At 45.2% G+C, this 8,417-nt stretch overlaps 1 pseudogene; it reads left to right on the top strand.

Annotated features, from left to right (window-relative positions):
• The first annotated feature begins 2,501 nt into the window (after nt 1-2,501).
• Nucleotides 2,502-8,417, top strand: part of LOC101656817 — a 6,782-nt pseudogene continuing 866 nt past the window's right edge.

Raw genomic sequence — 8,417 nt, forward strand, 5'->3', positions numbered from 1 at the left:
TTTGTCTTCTTTTGCACCCCCCTATAACAGTGGTCTCACATAATATTTGTCATTTTGTGATGGGCTAATATCACTCAGCATGATGTCTCAGGTTCTTCCATGCCATGTCCTTGTGTTTCTATGAAGCACAGGTTTCCACTGTGCGTGCGGACCAAAGCGTCTGTAGTCATCCTTCCACCGAAGAGCATCGAGGCTCTGTTCATTTTCTTGCCTTCATGAACAGCGCTACGAGGAACATGGTGTGCACATGTCTGTTCTTGAGATGCCTCTTGTTTAGGATAGGTGCCCTGCAGAGGAATTGCTGGATCCTATGGGATTTCTATTCCCAGTTGTTGGAGGTGGCGCCATTATCGCTTTCCACCGTGGCTATACCGACCTATCCGCCGCGTGTGAGGGCTCCCTCCATCGCCTTTCGGGCATTTGTGATTTCTTTAGTTTTGTCTTAGTTGTCGGTATTGTAAGGTGCCATGCCATCGTGGTTTTGATTTGTATCTCTTGGACGGCTAGTGATGGCATTTCTTCAGATGTTTGTTGACCATTTGGGAAACTGTTGATCACGTCCTTTGCCCATTTTCCCTTATTTTTTCTTATCAAAGTGTTGTCGTTTTCTACAGATTTGAAAGTTAGTCCCTTGTCCATTGTGTCCTTGTTAAAGATCAATGTATCTCGACCGCATGTTGGATCAATCTGAGACTGAAGAAGTGGGTAGAATTCTGGTGTGCAGAAGGCCATGGACGACAGTGGAAGCCCAAAAGACATTTGCAAGATCTACACATAGAATCAGTCTCTAGTGACTGCCCTCTGACCATAACTGAGGGATGAGAATAGCCTGGCTATCAAACAGAGAGTTTAGCAGAGATGATTATAGGAGATTAAAAGGAACAAATCAGCTCGGAGCAGCCAATGCAGAGAGAGGATCACAGGGCCGGCTCCACCATGAGACACGACATTCTCTCCCTGACCCATAGTGCTACAGGGGACAGCACTGGAGATAATGTGCAGAAAGTGTACCTGGTCTGCCCCCACACACAGTGGGGTGAAACTCAAAGGGAGTGCATCAGGGCAGCAAGGGGAGCAAAGTAAGTAAATCCCCGAAGAATCCCGAAAATAGACTTCTGACTCAGAGGGACAGGGCTCGGCACCTCATCAGACTTGATTAAAAAACACCCATAAGGGTAAGACAGCCTTCAACTATGTCTCTTTTTTCTCTCTCTCGCTCTATGTCTATCCTGCGATCACTCAGTGAACAGAGCATGTTAGCCAAGGTTACCAGTCCAGCTGCTTATCCATGTGATCTGGAATGCCATCCATTTAGGTGACAGCAATTGGTAGAGGTGCTCTACCAATGAAAAGTGACAGCTTTGCTTAATGCTCTGTCATCTCTACTCAGTCCCCAATCATTTGCCATGACTTTAAGCACAGGCCATCTGGGGGGTTGAAAGCTGATCTGTACCAATTGAAGCTTTTTCTTCCCACCCCTCGCCTGTCAGTGGGTCATACTGTGGTGGCTTGTGTGTTGCTGTGATGCTGGAAGCTATGTCACAACTATTTCGAATGCGAATGGGGTCCCCCTATTGACTAACAGATCAATTAAATCAAAGCTCTCTCCCTTTCTGACTCAGTCCTGGTTTTCCCTACTAAGTGGTCAGACACACTGGGAACAGACTTTGAGGCCTTAGTTTATGCCCTGATAGGCTCTGGGTCTTGAAGATGTTCCAGACTCAGGCATTATGACATAACCTACCACTTAGACTGGGAAATACCATGCCTCGAGGACACGGAGTGTTACCTCTATGAATCCAAGATGGACTCAGGCTGTTGTTTCCTATCAACCTGCAGCCTATTAACTCCCAAAACGTGCTGGCACCAAACTCAAATGTTTAGACCTCCAGTTAAAAAAATAGTCCAAATAAACTGCTGGTCATTTTGAGCCTACTTGAGAAACTGCATCCAATATCCGCTAGCCACAGGACCCAATAAGCCTTGTTATAAAGACCCCAGGCCACTGCTGCCCTTCAGAGTTCCCTGACAGGGGCTCCCCATGGTGCAGCCAAGGGAATCACCGGGATACGGAAGGCCCCCCTTTACATCTCTCCTCTTCTCTCTTGCCCTCATCTCCTTCTGGGCCTTCTCCCACCTCCACCCACTGGCCGTCAGGGAGTCGCATATAGACTGCTCTCTACAGGTAGCTGCACTTGCGTAACCCACACCCAAGCCTCCTGCCAAGGAGTCCGTGGGCTGTGTGTTGGGCTCCTAACCACCAGCTCAGCACTTGGAAACTGCCAGGTGCTCTGCTGGAGAAAGAGGAGGCTTTCTACTCCTGTCAAGAGTGACAGTCTCAGAACCCACAGGGGCTATTCTACCCTGCCCTGGAGGGTTGCCATGAGTCGGCATCAACCCAGGCACGGCAGTATAGCGGTGTGTTTTGGTCTTTCATAGCCATGGAGCTGAATTCTGACTCATAGTGACTCGCTACCGGGTTTCCAAGACGGCCAATCTTGATGGAAGTGAACAGTCCCATCTTCCCCCTGCAGATGGAGGGCTTGAATAGCCAGCCTTGCAGGTAACAGCCCAACACCTAACCCACAGTGTCCTCGGGGCACTTTTGCCTAAAACCCCAAACTGAACTCACTGACATCCAGTTGATTCCAACTCATAAAGACCCTATAGGACAGAGAGAACTGTCCTTGTGGGTTTCCGAGATCATAAACCTTTATAGGAGCACCAAGCCTCATCTTTCTGCTTTACAGCAGCTGGTGGGTTTGAACTGAGGACCTTGTCGTTGGCAATCCATTGTGTCACCCACTATGCCAGCCCTAGTTCTATCCTGCCTTATAGGGTCGCTATGAGTTGGCATCTATTCCATGGCAGTATATGCCACCAGGGCTCCTTTGTTTGCACAACACCGCCACCTGGTGGTCACATATTTTCTTTGCAGTCTAGTCTCTTGGGACTCAAGGGGTTTCAGTGGCTATAATCTTGTGGGAATAGACCCTCGAGCCTTTCTTCCGTGGTTCTGTTGAGTGGATTTGAACTATCAACCTTTGGATTAGTAGCTCAGCTCAAAGAGTCACCTAGGGACTTAACTTGTATAATAGGCAAAATATATTTGGTCTACATTTACAGGGAATTCTACCAAATAACATTTAAGGGGAAAAAAAGTTTTGTGTTCTGTATTTACAGGAAAATTCCAAAGCTTAACATTCTACCACCAATAAATAGATATAACCAGGACTACCATATATTTACTGTTTTAATGTCTTCCTTTCTATTTTCCATCCTTTCTAACAATTTTATTAGTACGTGATCCGGATACCACACCATTCAATAGTTCAGTCATATTAGGAAGTATTGTACAATTGGTACCACCATCACTTGCAAAACGTTTTCTGCCTTATTGTACTCCTTGATATCAACTCCCCCCCACCAGCCATCAGCCCTTCCATACCCCCCAGGAACCCTTACTCTACTTATAGTCTCTCTGTAAACACCCATCCTGGGTCTCATATAATAAAAAACAGAAACACATAACAAAGAGTCAAGAGGGCTACCAACAATAAAAAAATACAACAGAGATCAATCCAAGATGGTAGAAAAACCCAGAAAACATTAAAAACCAGATCAAACTCAAATTGTCTCAAAAAGGATATGATAAGGTTTTAATCATTCAAGTCTGAGTTTTCATTTTAAAAAATTAATCATTTGATTTTGGGGCTCTTACAAAGCTTATAACAATCCACCATTCAATTATATTAAGCACACTTGTACATATGTTGCCATCAAAAACTCCAAAACATTTTCTTTCTACTTGAGCCTTTGGTATCAGCTCCTCTTTCGCCCCCTCTCTCCCCAACTCTCTCGCCCTTGTGAATCCTTGATCAAATATATGCTATTGTTATTTTGTGACTTATATTGTCTGTTGTCTCCCTTCACCCACATTTCTGTTACTCGTCCCCTTGGGGGTGGGCTTCATATCCAACCTTGTAATGGGCTCCCCCTTTCTTCTCCTCCCCCCCACCCCCAGCCATCCCCCTAACCTTATGATATCGCTACTTCCACTACTGTTTCTGAGGGTTTTATCTGTCCTAGATTCCATATGTGGAGAGCTCTTATCTGTACCACTGTGTGTACTCCGGTCTAGCCGGATTTGTAAGGTTGAACTGGGTCATGGTAGTGGGGGCGAGGGAGGAAGCATTCAGGAACTAGAAGAACTAGAGGAATGATGGTGCTATACTGCACCCTGGTTGAATTGTCCCTTCCTTGTAACCCTTCTGTGGGGGGATGTCCAACTGTCTGTATATGGGCTTTGGGTCTCCACTCCAACCCCCCTCATTTGCATCCATATAATTGTTTTGGGTCTTCTGATGTCTGATACCTGATCCCATCGAAACCTCATGATCACACAGGCTGGTATGCTTCCTCCATGTGGGTTTATTTGCTTCCCTGCTAGATAGCTATTTGTTTATCTTCAAGCCTTTAAGATCCCAGATGCTATAACTTTTTATAGCTGGGCACCATCTGCTTTCTTCACCACATTTACTTATGCACCCATTTTGTCTTCAGTGATCGTGTCGGGAAGCTGAGTGTCAAAGAGTGTCAGGTAATTAGAATAAAGTGTTCTTGTGTTGAGGAAGTACTTGAGTAGATGCTCAAAGTCTATCTGCTATCTTAATACTTAACACATAAATATATATACACTGGCCTCTATCCCTTTCATTAAAAATTAATATACTGTACATACTCGAGTATAAGTCGAGGCACCTAATTTAACCACAAAAACCTGGGGGGCTTGTTCAGCATAAAAAATGTGCTGAAAAAAACTCGGCTTATACTTGAATACATACAGTATTTACATATATACATGCCTATAGCTATACTTCTATAAATATCTTTTGTCTCCGATTTCTTTCCTCTATTTCCTTTCACCTTCTTCCTATCCCAGTATCATACTCACCCTCCATTCAGCTCTCAGTATTTCCTCTTAGATACATTGCACTTGTTCAAACCCCACCAGACATAATCCGCCCTCCTCGCTATCAATTTTAGATCTCTTGTTCCCTTGTCCCTGAGTTTGTTGGCTCTCCCCCCTCCCCACCCCTTCTTCTCCCATGTCCTCTGGGACCACCGGTCCCATTGTTTTCTCCTCGAGATTGTTTGTCCTATCTTATATAGATAGACATGGGGGAAAAGAGAGAGAAAAAAAAGAAAAGATAGATAGTTGAGGTCTGTCTGCTGACCCTTATGAGTGTTTTCCAATTGGGTCTGATGAGGTGCCAAGCTCTGTCCCTTGAGTCTATTTTCAGGATTCCTTGGGGATTTGGTTACTTTGCACCCCTTGCTGCCCTGTAGTACTCCCTTCAAGTTTCACCCTACTATGCGTGGGGGCAAACCAGGTACACTTTCCGCACAGTGTCTCCAGTGCTATGGGTCACTGAGGGAACTTTGTGTCTTGTGGTGGGGCCGGCCCTACGGTCCTCTCTGTGCATTGGCTGCTCCAAGCTGATTTTTCATTTTAATCTCCTATAATCATCTCTGCTAAACTCTGATAACCAGGCTATTCTCATCCCTCGATTATGGTCACAGGGCAATCACTGGAGACTGATTCTATGTCTAGATCTTGCTAATGTCTTTTGGACTTCCACTGTCATCCATAATCTTCTGCAAACCAGAATTTCACAGTTTTAGCTCTGATACCATTCTGAGGATTTGGATTATATGATTTACAATCCTTGGATCACACAGGTTGGTGTGCTTCTTCCATGTGGGCTTAGGTGGTGTTATCACTTAGATGACTGCTTGTCTGAAAACTAGCCTTTAAGACCCCAGATACTATTCTTTCTGATAGCCAGGCACCATCTAATTTCTTCATCATATTTTGCTGTGGCATCCATATCTTCCATATTTCCTTCATGAGGGCGAATATTGAGCCAGGGCCATGTCATGAGAACTAATTATTCTTTGACTGGAGCTAGGATCAAGTGCAAGCCCAAAATCCATTCCGAGATCTATCTTTGTTATTTTATGTTAGAGAAACTTATCAATCATCTCCTTCTGTTTATAGTGTCATTGATTTGGCCAATGGTAATGTGTTTAAAACACACTTGAAAAAAGGAGACTAAATAAGTGCAGGCTAGCTATAAGTCTGGCACGCAACTCGGTAGAGAACCTCCTTGCTTTCCTATATTAGTCTGGTAGGTACAGTTCTGCCATGGTGAGTGAGTGTTATTGAAAGTTTTGCCCTATCACCAACCCCTTGTTGTTTGTGTCAATAGTGTCCAGTCCTTTGTGTTTAATCTGTACAAGTCAACAATTCGTGTACTGTGGTCTGAAGCGGGCCTATTTTTGTATAAGTTCTTTTTCTCAACAGTGTTTAAAATTCTATACCATTCATTAAATTAATGATATCAATTCTAATATCCATAGAATTATACCCTAAGGGATGCTTTATAATGTTCTCTATCATAAAATGATAATGATGTCTGTAAAGTGAACCAGAGACAAATAAAAACTCTAGATTTGGGGCTCACATTTCATTCTAGCTTCAATCTAAGAAAAATTAGTTCTTATGACTTGGCCCTGCTTGATGCTTGCCCTCATGAAGAGATCACTGGAGATATGCGTGCTACAGCCAAGTGTAGTGGAGAAAGTAGATGGTGCCTGGCTATCAGAAAGACTAGCATCTGGGGTCTTAAAGACTCGTCTTCATACAAGCAGCCAAATTTCTAAGGATCATGTCTGTGCATCAAGACCCAATGGTATGGGGCTGGAAGGCGCCATGGAGAGTCACTGGAATGAGATTGTTGGCAGCTTTGATGCCATGAGCCTCTCAGAGTCCTTACCCCGAGGCATCAATGCCTCTGGTTTTGAGAAGCCCTCTGTCATCCAGCAGTGAGCCATTCTTCCTGTATCAAGAGTTATGATGTGATCATGCAAGCCCAATCTGAGCCTGGGAAAAGGGCCACTTTTGCCAGGTGAATCTGCAGCATATTGAATTAGAGCAAAAGGCAACCAGGTCTTGCTCCTGACTCCCACTCAAGAACTAGCCCAGCAGGAACAGATGTGGTAATGGCATTAGGAGATTCCCTGGGTGCTTCCTGCCATGCCAGCTCTGGGGGCACCAATGTGTGGGCTGAAGTGCAGAAGCTGTAGCTGGAGGATCCTCATATTATCGAGGGTGCCCCAGGCCATGCACTCTGTATTCTCTGTGCTTAATCGAAGAGCCTTGTCTCCCATACATATCAAGATGTGTGTACTTCATGAAGCTGATGATATGTTCAGCGGTGGAGTCAAGGATCAGACCCACCACATATTCCAACACCTCCACAGCAGCACCCAGGTCGTTTTGCTGCCAGTTACAATGCCTTCTGATGTGCTGGAGGGGACCAAGACGTTCATGAGGGACCCCACTGGGACTCTGGCTAAGAAGGAAGACTGGAATGCGATGAGTAAACACTGGACACACCAACACCCAGGCCATCATCTTCTGCAATATCTGGATGAAGGTTGGCTGGCTCACTGAGAAGATGCATTGTGTCCTCGCTGCACAGAGATGTGGGATCAAAGGAATGAGATGCGATGATCAGGGGTTCTTTTCTGGTTCCAGCAGAGTATTGATGACCACTGACCAACTGCGGGCCAGCGTCATTGATGTGCAGCAAGGTTCTTTAGTTGCCAACTCAGACCTTCCCATCAACATGGAAAACTATATCCACAGAACTGCTCGTGGTGGACGTTTTGGCCAGAAGGGTGTAGCTATTAACATGGTGCCAGGAGAAGACAAGAGGACTCTGAGACCTCGAGACCTTCGGCAACACCTCCTGCGTTAGTCAGGGTAGACTAGAGAAACAAATCCAACGACACTCATATGTGTAAGACAGAATTTTATATCAAAAAGGAATTGTATATTAAGAAAACATCCCAGCCTAGTCCAAATCAAGTCTATAAGTCTGATATTAGCCCATATGTCCAATGCCAATCTATACAATTGTCTTCAGACTCACGCAACACATGCAATGACACTGCATGCTGGAAGTTCACAGGCCCATGGGTGGAAAGTCCTGTGGATCCAGTGGCAGTGGAAGCATCTCAGCGCTGGCATGGGTTTCCATGTGGCTTCTCTAGCTCCAGGACTCTGGCTCCATCAGTGAGGCTCCATGTGGTTTGTTAACAGGAATGTCTCATAGGCAGTGAGTGTATCTGGCCTCCAGTGAGCTATTTATCTCCATCATGCCTCCAAATGAGGTCATCAAGCTGCAACCCGATTGACAGGCTAGACTCCACCCCTTCGCAGGTTCACAGGTGATTATGTAACTGCCACACCTCCATTGAAGAGATGGTCCTAAATGTTAATGGCCTTGTCTGAGAGGGATTATCTGTCCTGCTGCCTAGACCTGGCCAGGGTTTAATCCTGGGGGTGG

This window comes from Echinops telfairi, unplaced genomic scaffold, assembly GCF_000313985.2.
Source record: "Echinops telfairi isolate 266 unplaced genomic scaffold, ASM31398v2 ScPeMD7_53;HRSCAF=182, whole genome shotgun sequence".
Classification (NCBI taxonomy): Eukaryota; Metazoa; Chordata; class Mammalia; order Afrosoricida; family Tenrecidae; genus Echinops; species Echinops telfairi.